Raw genomic sequence first — 15,644 nt, forward strand, 5'->3', positions numbered from 1 at the left:
CACCACGGACTCTGCATCTTTCTTTCCGATTGAGTTATTTTATTTTAAGTACTTACCTGCATAGAAATTAGGACGGTAATTAAATATTTACCACATTAATTTGGCGCCCGAATAGGGACCCCTCCCCCACCCCACGCGCCGGTTGGTGCGGTGCAGCCTGTGCCCCCTGCCACAGTCGAGACGGACAACTACGCGTACCCGCAGGATTTCCTGTATCTCCCTAAGGCCTACGGAGGTGACGGAGACTGCGATCAGCACCCAGACGAGGCGGTGAGGAGTGCGGAGGATCCCGACCAGAGCCTAGCCGAAAGAAGCAAGGTCCGAGGTGTCAAGAGGCCCACCAGTTCCGAAGTATTCACGTATCGAGTCGAGTCGAGTCCAGTCCGGTCCAGTCCAGTCGAGTTTTCCGAGGCCTTCTGTTCCGTGCTTCCCGGTGAGTACCGTTGCTGGGGACGCATCTAGACGGGTGCATTATTATGTATCCGGTAAAGACGGGTTTGGGTACACAAACACGGTCTGCACTGTTTTAGACAGTGTATCTGTGCTGTTTAGCAGTACATCAGGCATTCAAGTTCTTGCACTGTTCTTGGCAGTGTATCTGTACTGTTTAGCAGTATATAAAGTATTCAAGGTTTCGATTTTTGTTCTCGTTTTCTGGAATTCAAGGATAGTCCATATGTGTTCAAAATGTTTCATGTGATAAATGTCGTGGTATGAGTGACTGCTTGATGTACATTACTGTGTTTTTGTGCAACTAGCTGTGTTCAGAGTAAGTAACAAGTATCGAGTGACCAGTACCACATAACAAGATGCCGTTTTTCAATAAATTAAGACAGATAGGAACTAGGAAAGGGATACTAGAGGAAGAAATTCCTGTCCCCCCTAGGGACACTCCTGGAAATTTTATGTACCATAAGCATGGCTTAGATGCCATACTGTATCTAGATTTATGGGCTGATTATACCAAGCACCTAGAAGAGAGACACAGGTGGCCTGCTACAGGCACATGGGATGCCGAGTGCATCATGAGAGTAGAGGAAGCGCTATGGAAAAAGAAAGCCAGACAATCCCAGAAAGATGCCATAGAATTATGGCGTAAAGAATCGCATAAGCGTACAGAAAAAGCACTCCGAAAAGCTGAGAAACATAGAGAAGAGTCAGATGAGGTCCGAGAAAACGAATTAGTTATTGAAGGTATCCGGGTAAAAGCAGAACAAGTAGACCGCATGCGAAACACTCTTGCCAATGGCATGTATTTAGTGGCCGAGGGTTTGCCTAAGGCCACTCCAGAAATACCGAAAGATCTGCCGCCACCATTGGTTCCAACTAAAGTAAACCACAGGACCACCAAAGACATATTCCTTGCCTCCTATCTAGATGATGTAGCTCCCGCTTACGCCAATTCACGTACCAACGTACCGCCTACTGACGGTGACGGTGGTGACAACCCACTCCCAGACAATGCCCAGCCCGTACCGCAACAGAGCTCACCTGTTCGAAATCCTGTTCCACCTGTTCCTCCACCACTTCCTACACCTAAGATGAATACACTGAATCCGTTTGGGCCTGATCCTGGTAAAACACAAGTTCAGTTACTTACACAGACTCCACAGACAAGTCATGCTCAAGCCTCCGCCTCAGGAGGTGCGACAGGAGGTCACTAGACCCCGCCACAAACACATAGGTTAAACCTTAGGGACATATTAAAGCAACGTACACCCCGAACACCAAGTTACGACATGCTTAAAGAACCCCTTCCAATTTGCAGATACGATCCAGTACCCGGTAAAGACGATAGGATGTTGTTAGCATCTCTACGCTTACGAAAAGTTACAGATTATTTAGTGTTATTCCCAGGAATGACTGAATACCTAGATAGAATATATAATTTTATCCAGACTGGGGAAGATCCTGAAAGTATTAAAGAGGCCCTGGCTCACCAGAAAGCTGACACTCAAGGTTGTATATTACGCTTCTTCATAAATTGTTTAATAAGAGAACGAGACAGGCCTGGAGTAGACAAGGATGAGATGGACGCACTAAACAAGTGGGGTCAGAATATAGCCGATGGAAAACACGATAAACAGAGTTGTATAGCAAGTATGTATAAAAGAATCAGGAAAGAAGTAATAGAAATGCACGAAAGAAAGGAACAAGAAAAGGATGGAGATAGCGACAGGAATAACTCCTCCGAGGAGGACGAACCAGAGGAACACGACTCGGCTAAAGAAATAATAGCATATGTAGGTAAGGGAAATTACCTTAAGAAAGGCATTCGTCCAGAAAGCAAGAGAGTTTTTCTCTCTGGCATCTCAAAAACGAGTTCTCCTGAATATCTGTTTCAGGTTACCGATAAAATTCTTCAAGAACGAATGGGGTACCATGTACTCAATTCTATGGATGAACAAGAACTAGCCCGGTCAGCAGTACTATGGGCTGACAATCCTAGCACATATAATGATGATACAGTAGCACAGACATTCTTGAACCTTTCCCCAGACGAGCAGAAATTAGCTGGTATATACATGATTCAGCATCTCATCACGTTATACAGACATCAACAGTCTGATCCAGGTCCTTTACCTGATACATTAGAAGCACTACTTATGAATAGATGGAGAGGCCTAAGTACCAGGTTAATTCAAATAATTCTAGAACAACGGCACAGATATAACGCTTTCTTAGGCCCACAATATGTTCCAGCTCCGCCCCCAGAAAGGAAAGTGTTTCATTTTGACAGGCAGAATCCTTTACGAGAAGTACACCCAGTTATGAATACTGATAATACCCTACGACGTGTGTTTGTGTACACACCTTTAACGAAGTTGGAATTATTAGAAATGAAGAAACTAGTGCCCTGTCACGATAAAGACCCTGCAGGTTTTCACCGAGAACTTAAGGACATGTTACTCATGGGAGATTACACGTATACGGATATTATGAAATTGTTAAAAGTACTGCTGCCCACGGGTATTTACGAGAAACTAAAGGAAAAAGAATGGGAGGTGGGAGACAAAAAGATTATTTGGACTGAAATAGAAGACGAGGAAAAAGGTCGTACTCCAGGGCTAGGCCTTGGGGACAAAGCTAAAGCATTACCAGGTTTAATAGTACAGGTTTTGCCAAGATTACTGACAACTAAAAAGGAAGATTGGGACGCAATCTCAGCTTGTAAACAGAAACACGATGAAGATACTAGTGACTTCTATTCAAGATTCGAGAAATGTTTCATTATTAATAGTGGCCTGAAACCAGGTAGCGAGTCATACCCGCACCTTTTTGTAACAAAATTGGTCGAGAATTCCCTGACACAAGTTAAGAACCGTGTATATAAAGTCGAAAGTACATGGCAAGCAAATACGCCATCCCAGATGTTACAAATGTTACAATATCATCAGAACAGAATTAGAGAAGAACAAGATCACGAACAGAGACGTATGAAAGACACGAAAATGAAAATGTTAGTGGCCCAGTCGGTTTCAGCCGACGGTCAGAAAAAGGGTGTGACCCAGACAAGTAATTCAGCAGCTCCTGTTAAAGGGACATGCAACTATTGCAAACAACCAGGTCACTACGTAAACGAATGTCCAGTCCTGAAACACAATATATCAACAGGTAAAACTAAAGAAAGACCGCGTCAGCCTAGACAAGACCAGGTCCAGCAACAGACTTCACAGAATATACAGCCTATGCATGCTTCCCCACATACAGCGCAGACCGTCGCGGTATCACAGCCACAGCCCATTGCCGCGACGCAGCAAGTTTCGCAGCAGATGTACCAGTATGCCCAATCTGATTATCCCAATTATCAGCGATACACATGAAATAGCCTAGAGAGGGAGGTTGGCTTGCCTCTTATTGAGATTCCTGTAGATCAAGAGGGTCCTTATGTGCATAGTCAAGTATTAGGAAAAGACAGAAAGTTTCTAATTGACACAGGGGCAAGTCGCACCACGATCAGTCACGACGAAGTTCCAGGGGCACCCCTCTCAGGCTCACAGAATGTTTCCCTTGGTTTTTCAGGACAGCCAATTGTAAATGAAGTATCAGAACCTGTCCCCCTAGCCGTAGGTCCATTATCACGTGTTACAGACCTGTTACTCACAAAATCATGTCCAGAAAACTTGTTAGGTATCAAGACACTGAAGGCTCTAGGAGCAGTGATATGTTGTTCTCCGGAGGGAGTTAGACTTTTCCAACGTGACTTTAAGGGTCACTATGTATTACGAGAGTTTGATGTCAGATTGAAAAATGTACCGAAACACCTGTGGGCACAAGGCCCAACCGATGTAGGTTGTATGCACATTACACCATACCGTGTTACACTCAAACAAGGAGTTGTTTTACCCCGAATCAGACAATACAAGTTACCACCTGATGCTGTAGTGGCTTTACTGGAAATCATTGAAGAGCTCATTGCCCAAAGAGTGGTCGTAGAAACCGACTCCAATATCTGTAATTCCCCTATCATTCCGATTCTTAAACGTACTGATCCCAATGCACCGCCAGTATATCAGCTGGTGATTGATTTACGAGAACTGAACAAATGCATTGTCCCACAGTATCCTGTGGTTCCCGACATCTCATCCTTATTGACTGCTATTGATTCAGAAGCGACGTTCTTTACTGTAATTGACCTCAAGAACGCCTTCTTCAGTGTACCCATTGATCCAGAGAGCCAATATCTCTTCGGTTTCAGTTTAAATGGCCGAAGCTTCAAATTTTCACGCGCACCTCAAGGATTCACAGAAAGCCCCAGCATCTATAGCCAAGCGCTAAAAAGACAACTTGACTGTATCAAAATGCCAGTTAACACTGCCTTACTCCAGTACGTCGATGATCTGCTGATCACCGCACGAAGCGAACCCGAATGTAAACAAGCATCACTGACAGTTTTACATTTTCTGGCCGACAAGGGACACAAGGTGTCTCCTTCGAAGCTACAATTCTGTGTTCAGCAAGTGGTGTACCTTGGGCACTTGCTGTCCAAGTGGGGAAGACAGCTCACACCTGATCGAGTTCAGTTAATTGCACAGTTACAACAACCCAAGACACAAAAGGAAGTGCGGGCCTTTATAGGCCTCACCTCGTACTGCAGACAATGGATTCCTCAGTATGCATTTCTAGCTAAACCACTGATACAGTTGACAACACAGGAGGCAGCAACTTCGACTGTCCTCCCTTGGACTCAGGAACATACACAGGCTTTTGAGGAATTAAAGAAAGCTTTATGTCAAGCACCAGTTCTAGCGACACCATGTTACAGCAAACCTTTTACACTTTTTGTTACAGAACGTGATGGTACAGCGGTGTCTGTCCTCACCCAAGATCAAGCAGGTTCACATAAGCCTTGCGCTTATTTTTCAAGTACATTAGATCCAGTGGCCCAGGCTCTGCCTGCGTGCTTAAAATCAGTTGCAGCGACAGCCTTAGCAATCAGACAAAGCAATTCAATAGTATTAGGACACCAGTTAACAGTACAAGTTCCACATTCTGTAGAAGTCCTTCTAAACCGAACACAGACTCAACACCTGACTATAGCACGACTGACAGGTTATGAACTGACACTATTCCAGCCACACATAGAAATCAGACGCAGTAACATTCTAAATCCTGCCACATTGTTACCCTCGGATATGACAGAGTCAGCCCCGCATGATTGTATAGAGATCATTAATGCAGTAACAAAGCCCCGACGAGACTTAACAGATGTTGCACTGACAAATCCAGACCTGACACTTTACGTGGACGGTTCATGTATGAGAACAAGCACAGGAGAACTAGTGGCCGCATATGCAGTGACCACCGAAACTGAAGTCAAAGAAACACACCGTATTGATACACTGTCCGCTCAAGCAGCAGAGCTTATCGCTCTGACTCGAGCCTGTATACTAGCCAAGAACAGAAATGTTAACATATACACAGATTCACGTTATGCTTTCGGAGTTGTACACGACTTCGGAATGTTATGGCAAGAACGAGGTTTCTTGACCTCTCACGGTGCCAAGATTCAACACGGCCCCCTCATTCAAGCACTGTTAGAAGCAATACATCTGCCTTCAGGCATATCCATCATGAAGTGTAAAGCACATACTAAAGTTACAGACTCTATTTCCCAGGGTAACGACCTGGCAGACCAAACAGCAAAACATACCGCATTGACTCACACCCAGACAACTGATGTGACAAAGACAATAGTACCGACACATTGTATGACAGTTAGGGATCCCACACTAGATGTAATCGATATTCAGACACATGCTACTTCAGACGAAATCAAGAAATGGACTGAACTAGGAGGGGTCCAGACAGATCAGGGATGGATGACGAAGGGAAAATCTACATGGTTTCTCCCTGACTCTATGGTTCAAGTCATAATAAATACAGCACATAGCCCAGCACACCTGGGAGAAAAAGCTATGTTAGACAGTTTACAGAATCTCTGGTTCAACAAACATTTACGAGCAGCAGCAAAACAGAAAGTGCGTACTTGCATGATCTGTTGTCAGTTCAATCCAGGTAAAAACGTCCCTGTAGAGCAAGGTGGATTTCGTCCTCCCGATCACCCTTTTGAAGTCCTCCAGATGGATTATATCCAGATGGAACGTTGTCGAGGATTCAAGTACGTCCTTGTAGTCGTTTGTGCACTTTCCCGTTGGACCGAAGCATATCCAGTCCCAGATTACACTGCCCCGACCACTGCCAAGCAGCTGGTTCGAGAATTCTTCCCACGGTACGGCTTGCCTCGTATCGTGTACTCAGATAACGGACAGCAATTCTCATCCGAGCTCATGAAGCAGGTTTCACTCATGCTAGGATATCAGTGGAAATTTCATTGCGTCCGACATCCCGAGGCAGCTGGCCTTGTAGAGAGACACAACCAGACACTGAAAACTCGTCTTGCTAAAATATGTAAAGAGAAAGGGGTCGACTGGATAGTCGCCCTGCCAGTTGCACTATTCTATATGAGAATGGTCCCACATTCGAGATCAGGGCTATCCCCGTATGAGGTGGTCTTTGGCCGGCCACCAAATATGTGGGGGACGCCCATGCCTAAGAAAATAACCGATGTCGACTGTAATATGCTGACAGATTACCTTGCCTCCTTGATGTCTGCACTCCAATCATGTCGTTCACAGGTTGCCGCAGCTTTTCCCGACAACACTGACGTGAAGCCACACGATGTCCGTCCCGGAGATACTGTCCTGATACGTAATTTCGACAGGAGGAGTCCGCTGGAGCCCCGTTGGCAGGAGCCGAAGCTCGTCCTTCTGACCACGAGGACTGCAATGAAGGTCGAGGGCCGCAAGGGGTGGATCCATACGAGTCATATTAAAAAATGTAATGAACTGTTGCCAGAGACTGACTCTTCCACCCCCTCTAAAGACTGCCCAGATTCTAGTGACTCTAAACTCCCCATGGTAGAGAAAACTCCGCAAGAGGAGTATAAATTAAAATTGCGGTCTAGCAAGTCAGACAGTTTAATTGTTTAAGTCCTCCCCTAGGTGAATCGGTTAAATAGCTTCTGACATGTATCCCCTAGACCCCAATAGAGAGAGAGATAGAGAGAAACAGATCAAGAAGCAACGATATTGCAAATCTCTCAAAAGTTACTGTATTGTTACCTTATGGATTATGTTTTCTTTAAGTCTTGCTATTATTATCACAAGTATAATTTTGCATATCTATTTTCCTATTGCTACACGTGCACATTCTTTTTCTAATAATACTGCCGAGCATTCTTTTAGTGAGTTACCCCCTCACGAGTTGTCCTACCGACTTGCGCTGCGCAACAATACATTCATTAGATTGTTACATCACTCTCATCAGACCAGCAACGCTACTAATTGTTGGATATGTGGCCGACTCCCTCCCTACCAGAAACACAGGGGAGTTCTGCCCCTCTTCCCGTACCAGTTCACACACAATGGTTCATGTGGAGCCTGGTTTAGTTTGAATAATGCCTTAGATTCAAATTCCGTAGTTTATCAGGGTAACTGGGTATGGGGAAACCTGAACACAGTTTTGCATAAAATATGTTATCCTGACAAAGAGGGACTTCCTAAAAGGACAGGGACTGATCTAGAAAATGAAGTATATGGATTAGGGAAGTTTACACTTAATCTCATGATTCTGAATGTTGAATCCGAAACCGAGCCAGTCTTGCCCACTATGTCAGTACTACCAGTCAAAGGTGAATTATGTGTCAGAAAGAATGGTTCCGTACACCTGGGGCATAGTAAATGTACTACTGTGGTCGAATTTAGTGATAAGGGCAAGTCCACATTCAAAGCTACACGTCATTCCTATTTCATTTGTGGTCAGACAGCATACATACGTTTGCCTCTAGATTGGGATGGGACCTGTTACATTGGATTCTTACTGCCACCTGTTTTCCTAGCTCCACCTGATTATCATAGAAATTCCCGCCTAGTTCACAGACCCAAAAGAGATCACCCAATTGTCGACTATACTGAGACAGCATGGGAACAGTACACAGATTACAATAAAGGTTTTTTTCCCTATTTAGGAGCTATTTTTAATAGTAAGTCTATCCGTCACTTGACCAGAACCCTTGAAGCAGTAGTAAAAGAGACTACTTCCGCCCTAGGTAACTTGACTGAGGAACAGTCTGCTATGAGACTTGTCGTTCTTCAAAATAGTCTTGTTATTGACGTCATACTAGCCGATCGAGGAGGAGCCTGTAAGGTCCTCGGGTCAGCTTGCTGTGTTTTCATACCAGATAATGCTCCGTCCGTATATAAGGCTATTACACGTCTCCATAAGATAGCTAGTCAGATACATCAGAATCCAGGCACTTGGACTTGGTCCGGTTGGCTCTGGACTACTATTTCAGCCTGGGGATGGAAAATACTGTCACTCCTTGGAACAATACTACTTATAGTGTTCAGTTGCTGTCTATGTTTACAATGTGGGCCAGCGATTTGCGGCTTGTGCGCCACATCCTGCACTCCCCACTCAAGTCAACGTTCTAAAACCCATGTGAAAAAGGATGAGCAGATGATGCTAACTACACAAATAAATGGATTAATGAAGATTGATATATCATGAAGGGTCCGTAGGGAACAAGGAGGGAATGAGGAAATATAAATTTTATGGTCAAGAAATGTTCCCTAACGTGTACCCCACCGTCTCCATGTACGAGCTTAAAGTGCATGTAACTTCCCTCCTGTGCCAGCTATGAAGACGCAAATACATGTCCTCTTTCAGATCCACCCTGAATGGGTCGGATATTTCGTTCCTAAATATGCCTTGCCACCGTCTTTGTATGGTGTACTTTCACGTATTCCTGGCTCTGTGCGAGTTAGGCCCTGTTTTCTGTCATCGAGCCTCTTTTCAAAGTCATCTCTGCCTCCTGAAACTGCAACGTGGGATGCCCCCCCGTGAACTCTGTCCTACTCCCTGCGAGGCGAGCGGAGCCTGGCTCGGCCTGCCTGCCTGCCAAAGACAGTATTTTACCTTCACGTTATCAGCATAGCCAAGCTCAGCTTCCCGAAAACACATTCCAGTCCAGCAGAATAGATAAACAACCCCTCAGCTGCAGAGCAAAGGGCCCGGCCTCTCTGTCTCCATGCAAGTAATTCATAGCTCCCGTTACCATGGTAGGCCCATAGCCCCCTCGCTTTACACACAGACACGTAGGCGCATATGCACGCATTCATAGTCAGTATAGGATAGCCTCTGCCCAAGAGACCTTTCCTTCTAGATAATATGGTTCCCAAACATCAGATATCAGATATGATATAGGAACGAGTTGATCTGACATGCCAGACTTCTGTCTCTTTCCTCTAGTGTAAATGTCAAGTCCCCTGCACCCTCCAGCTTCATGCCAATCACACGTCATGCAGCTGCGCGCGCATCCAGACCTCAGATTTTTGCTGACATTGCAAGATTCTGCCATGTACCCACCCACTAGTGACATTTTCATATGACGTTTCTAGCACACACCTCTGTACACGCCCTAGTTCACGCCTTCTGATTACGTATTGCTAACACGTGTGTGCTCTTATCTTGTTTCTCTCAGCTGTTACGCCTTCTGCATTGGTTTTCATTATGTGCATTAAGTATAAAAGTTATGTATTGTCAATAAAGTATGCTCTATCCCTTCCTGAACCCCAGTGGTGTCAGGAATCCGATATCCGGTTCAAGAACTATTCCTTTTTAAGGAATAAAACCCCTAAGAACTCTAACACCACGGACTCTGCGTCTTTCTTTCCGATTGAGCTATTTTATTTTAAGTACTTACCTGCATAGAAATTAGGACGGTAATTAAATATTTACCACAGTCCCCCCAGTCCCTGTTTGGTACTCACCCTGTTGATATTGTGTCAAGTCCTATCGAGCTGTGTCCGTACGTATACCTCTTTGCACTGTCTCCACACTGATGACTGTGGCCTCCATTCCCTCCAGCTCCTCCTGTGGGGCAGGACTCCCACCTCATGTCGCCATTGCTGCCTTCCTATTGGCAGCGGGTTTGTGCTTGATGTTGCCTTTCACGTTATGCCAGAACCTTTTGTCCTCCTCGACTCACCGACTGCATTCATGTTAGTCTCATTTTGGGTCAGTTGATGGTAATGCACTGTCACCACCGTGACGCTGATCTGGTTTTGCTGTGGACTGCACCCTGACTTCCTCTTCTCCTTAGCCTTCCCTGACCCCGAGGTTCCTTTCTGGTGGTCTTTGGGGTTTGTGGGGTTTGCGTTCACCTCAGCACTCGGTCAGGGTGCATCCATGTTGCTACATACTTTGAAATGTTTTTGGTGTGTTTTTTGGTTGCTTTTATCGTGCATTTTCCCGCCAGACGCGTGGGATTTGAAGGACTGCCGCTGCTTTTTACTGTTTGGGATTGGCCTTATCACAACTTTTTTTGCGTTCGGGTTTCGCATTTTTGTGGCTTCGTGTTGGCTTTTTTGCGTACATTTGATGCATTGTTGGGGGCCTATCGCATGGTGTCTCCGTGTTGTGAATACTTAGTTAACACAGCGTAATTTTCCCGCAATAGACAGCGATGTTGGAAGTTGTGTTAAGCTAATTTTCCAATGTTTATCACACGTTCTTGAGGATATCCCCCAGAGTAACTCATATTTCGTCTTTGCACTGTGATATTAAACGTGTGAATGTACTAAGTACAATTATTCTAAATATCATATGTGATTGAGCCACGTTTATTTCGACCTCCATGCCAGAAACTGGGCTAAGTCCAATTGAAACGCTGGGGATGTGGAGTCGCACGAGCGCTTGAATCAAGAAGGCAGCCTTGGAGTGAGCTCCGTGACATCAGCCCATTATCAGCGATATTTAATACACCTATTAGTCTGCATTTACCTTCAAATGGTTTCCTGAGACCCCTGATAGCGTTGCATTCCATGGTGGGTGTTTTTTTCATCTTTCCAGCTACATGGAACAGAGTTTTTACAGCAGAATCTTTCAGTAGTGCTTCCATTCAGGTACTGCCAATTTTCTCTGTCAGGAGGGTGGAACTTAAGGGAAGGAAAGGGCGCAGTTGAAGCCTGGTCCCTCCCACAGCCGGTTTTATCCGCTGCACAGTATAAAATTGTACTGCTCCTGCTCTTTGCGGTTCTAAATTAGAACTTTAATTGCTTATAGCCTTAACTTTTTTATTTTCTACTATGGAATGTAAAAGTACTCTTTTGGTACTTATGAAACGTAAAAGAAATGCTACTTCATCTCCATCAGTCAAATTTAAATTGGTAGACTCTATAGAACGTTCCTTAGCTGAATTGTTCGATGAAATGCTGGTGATTTATTCTAACACAGACACTATTACGTCGGAAATAAACAAATTACGTAAAGACATGGCTAATATGTCAAAGAAAAGTTTCTAACAATGCAATTAAAATTCAAGACAGCAAAGCCAAATGCCCCGGTTACTTACCGGTAATCTTCATTACTCCGAGTATAGTCTTCCTCGCCACATGAGTTACAAAGTGAGCTTTAGCTCCACAACAGAACCCTCCAAAGCAAAAAGAAACCACCTCCCACCCCCTCCCAACATGGCCGACCAGTCCCACCTGACCTCTATAAGAGGCGGGCCGGCCCCACCAATCAGCCTGATCTACCAAGCAAACAATGAAGCCGATAGCCAGACAGGGAGGGGGGGAGGGAACTCATGTGGCGAGGAAGACTATACTCGGAGTAATGAAGATTACCGGTAAGTAACCGGGGCATTACCTCCTCGTTAGTCTTCCTCGCCCCCTGAGTTACAAAGTGAGCCAATACCCAAGCCAACAAGGCTTCATTGACCACCAGAACAACAACACCACACGGTGATGCAGAGAAAACCAACCCAAGGTTGATGTAAAACAACTGAAAAGAAAACAGGGACCACAGGGAACCCGGATTCAAGACCTCCAGGAAAAGGAGGCCAACCAGGAGTCGCAGCTCCAGCACTCTGAACGGCCCCAGCGAAGTCCCCCCCGGGACCGCTAGAGACCCACGTACCAGGCAGGTGATGACCACGCCGAGTTCAGACAAAACTCCACCGAGGAGACACCCACTAAGGGGGCCCAGGGAACAGTCGCGGACCGACCCCGGGTCCCCGCCGGATCCACCGAACCCAGCGAAGCGTAGGGAAGGATGCCAGCCTGTGTAAGCCCGCGAACCAAGGAGGAACGAGGGCCAGCGGCCCGAACGAACCGGGCCCAAAAGGCATAACACAGGACATCCCACCGGGAACGGAAAAAAACGTGCGGCTAAGAGAAGCCAAAACAGCACGCCGAACACCAGCCCGGACTCTGAGTCCGAGGCCCCAGGGAAGGGACCCCGGGAAGGACACGGGGGACATGCCGGAGGAACAACCCCGTCCGGCAAAACCCGCAAGAAGGGCGGGGAGCGGAGGAACGACCCCCGCACGCCCATCCGCCCAGCAGACACCCTCGCCACCAGGGAAAACCACCGGACAGGCGAGGAACCGCAGAGCCACCGAGGGCCGGGGCCCAAAAGGGCGGACCCCGAAGAGCTCGTAGAACGAGAGAGGGAGGATGCCAGTGTATTGTGATGTGCATAGCGCACGTATCACCCAAAGGCATCAAGGAGCGTGCCATGGGAACCCGTCCTGGGATTCCCCTGCGAGATAACCCCAGCAGGATACCAGGTGAGAGTCAGGCATCCCGCCGCAAGGGGCCCCAGTGGAGACTAAGCAAGCCTCAGCCCAGAGTTGCAGAGTGTGAACATGTGAGACGAGAAGGTACCGGAATGAGATTCTCGAGTCCATGGAAGGATGTAGGCCTAAGACCCACCGAGGCGGGGAACTGAGCCCCGGTCCAGGACCAATCTCAGCCACCGGGACTGCCGCCCCCTGAGACACACTTCACCACCAACATGGAACGCTCTACGAATCCGCGTGTTCTCCTAGCGCAGGAGCCGTGTGTATACGTGCTGCCGAAGCGAGCACTGGAATACCTGCGGGAACCCAGCAGCAAAGCCACAACCCCCGAGCAAGCAGCGTCCACCGCTCCAGGACCAGGCCTGCACAAGGAGGCAGGCCAGCCGACAAGAGCCGGCTCAACACCGACGCCGAGAGCGGGGGACCCAACCACCCTACGGGAGGATCCGGGATCGGCCAGGAGGCTCGAATCGCCAGCTCGGCCAAAGGAGAAGGAACCCGGGGCGGTGGACCCCGCCGGGAACCAAAAGCAGGAACGCACCACGACCAGCGTGGCAACCACGCGCGGGTGCCAGGCACCACACCACTGCAATGTTCCAAAACAAGGCCATGCGTCGCCGAGCCGAGCGCCCATGAGCACCCCGGCCCCGCCCAAGCGCCTCCTGTTCGAGGAACCGCGATCCCAGAGGGCACGGGGGAGATGCGCCCAGCAGACCGAAAGGCCACGCGAAAAACAGGTAATAAGGACCCGGAAGGAGGAGCAGAACCCGGGCCGGAGGGCCGAGCCCCCCTTCGTGAACAGAGACCTCGGAGGCAGACCTCGCCGAGGCCCTAGGCGTCGAAACACCACCGGGGCAAGGCGAGACCATGCAACGAAGGCCAGACCCGACTCCGTCGGACCCCGGGGGAAGACAGCCCGAAGGGCCAGGACCGGTGACACCCCCACCAGGGCGCCCAACCCGAGCAATACCCGGGGACCTAGGCACCGGCAATGGGAATGCCACCCGAAACCGTGCCGGGGCCCAGCCAGTCACCTCAACCAAGATTAGTAAAAGTGCTGCTGAAGCGAGCACAGCATCAAACGACCCGGCGCCAAAGGACGCCCCCCCCCTGAAAGAACCAGAGGGAAGTACCGGGACCAGGCACACGTCCCCCCAAAGGAGGACAAGCCCGAGACGAGGACCGAAGGGACCACCGTACATAGGCCCGGAAGCCGACGGCTGAGAGACACCGCCAGCCGTGAAGCCTCCTACCCATGGGGAGGGAGGGGTGGGGGGGGGGGACGAGGCCGTGAGGAAGCACACGGCCAGACAGGGAACCCCAAGACCCACACCCGGCGAATAAGATCCACCAGGCGGGCCAGGAGCACAGCACCCCCCCCCCCGCACGGGCCCGAAGGCCAGCTCAATGGAAGCACCCGCGACCGAGAGCGGGGACCCTCACACGCCGGCCGGCCCCACAGGCCAATCCATGGACCCAGAAAAACCTACCGGAGAGCAACGGAAGGAGTGGGGACCCCAACCCGCCGAGACGGTGGGTACCAATATGGATTTCCCGTGAATGCAAAGCGCTCAGCTACCCGAAGGCATACCTGCACTGGGAGCCTACGGGAAGAACAAGCAAGCTATAGGCCAGAGTCAAACGGTGCAGGGCTAACCTGCCTCCGGTGCCGGGGATCGAAACATTTCCCATGCGGAAAATCCGCAAGACCGGACCGCAAACCCGAAGAGCCCGAGAACCGGGACAGCCACGTCCCAGTACGGTATGCAACGGAGGCAACCGCCCCCCCCCCCTCCCCCCCAGGGGACCCCCTGGAGTGAGAGGGCCGAAAGTCAGTCTCCAAGGATGAGACAGGGAGTGGCCGACCAGCATGAGACCGGCCACCGCCGAAACTCGGGCCCGGACCCGCCGGAGGACCCCACCCATGCAAGGGCGGGACGCACCTGAACTGCGCAGGGGCCAAGCCGGCCGACACAGAAGCGCAACATGCTGCGAAAAACCGCGCACAACCCCCATTCACCCCTACGGGAATCGTGGCGCTGAATAACAGATGTCAGTTGTGACCCAACTCAACGGAAAGAATCTAACTGACCACTGATGGCCGAAAAGCCGAGTGGGCCCGTCGGTATGGGAACCTGCGACCACGAGGCCAACACTAGCCCCAGCAGTAGACGCATCAAACCACTGAGTCACAAGCCGAAAGACCCAACCCGGTCCCTGAGGCCCAAGGAGGAGTGCCATGCCCAGGGGCACTAACTGAACCCTGGGATAACGAGTCCACGCCGAGGTGGGGAATCGAACCCCGTTGCACCAGGGTCAGATTCGCATCTCCACAGCCGCAGAACGGGACAACACGAGTGTAACACTCGCGACCGACTCAACCCGACGGCCCAGGGCGCCCAGGGCGCCAGAAAAAGGGAACACGGACAAAGGGGGACTGTCCCCATGTCGCACCGTGCCCCCTCAGAGCGCGCCAGAGAAGCACCGGCACTCTGTA

Source organism: Lissotriton vulgaris, chromosome 3_1, assembly GCF_964263255.1.
Source record: "Lissotriton vulgaris chromosome 3_1, aLisVul1.2, whole genome shotgun sequence".
Taxonomy (NCBI): Eukaryota; Metazoa; Chordata; class Amphibia; order Caudata; family Salamandridae; genus Lissotriton; species Lissotriton vulgaris.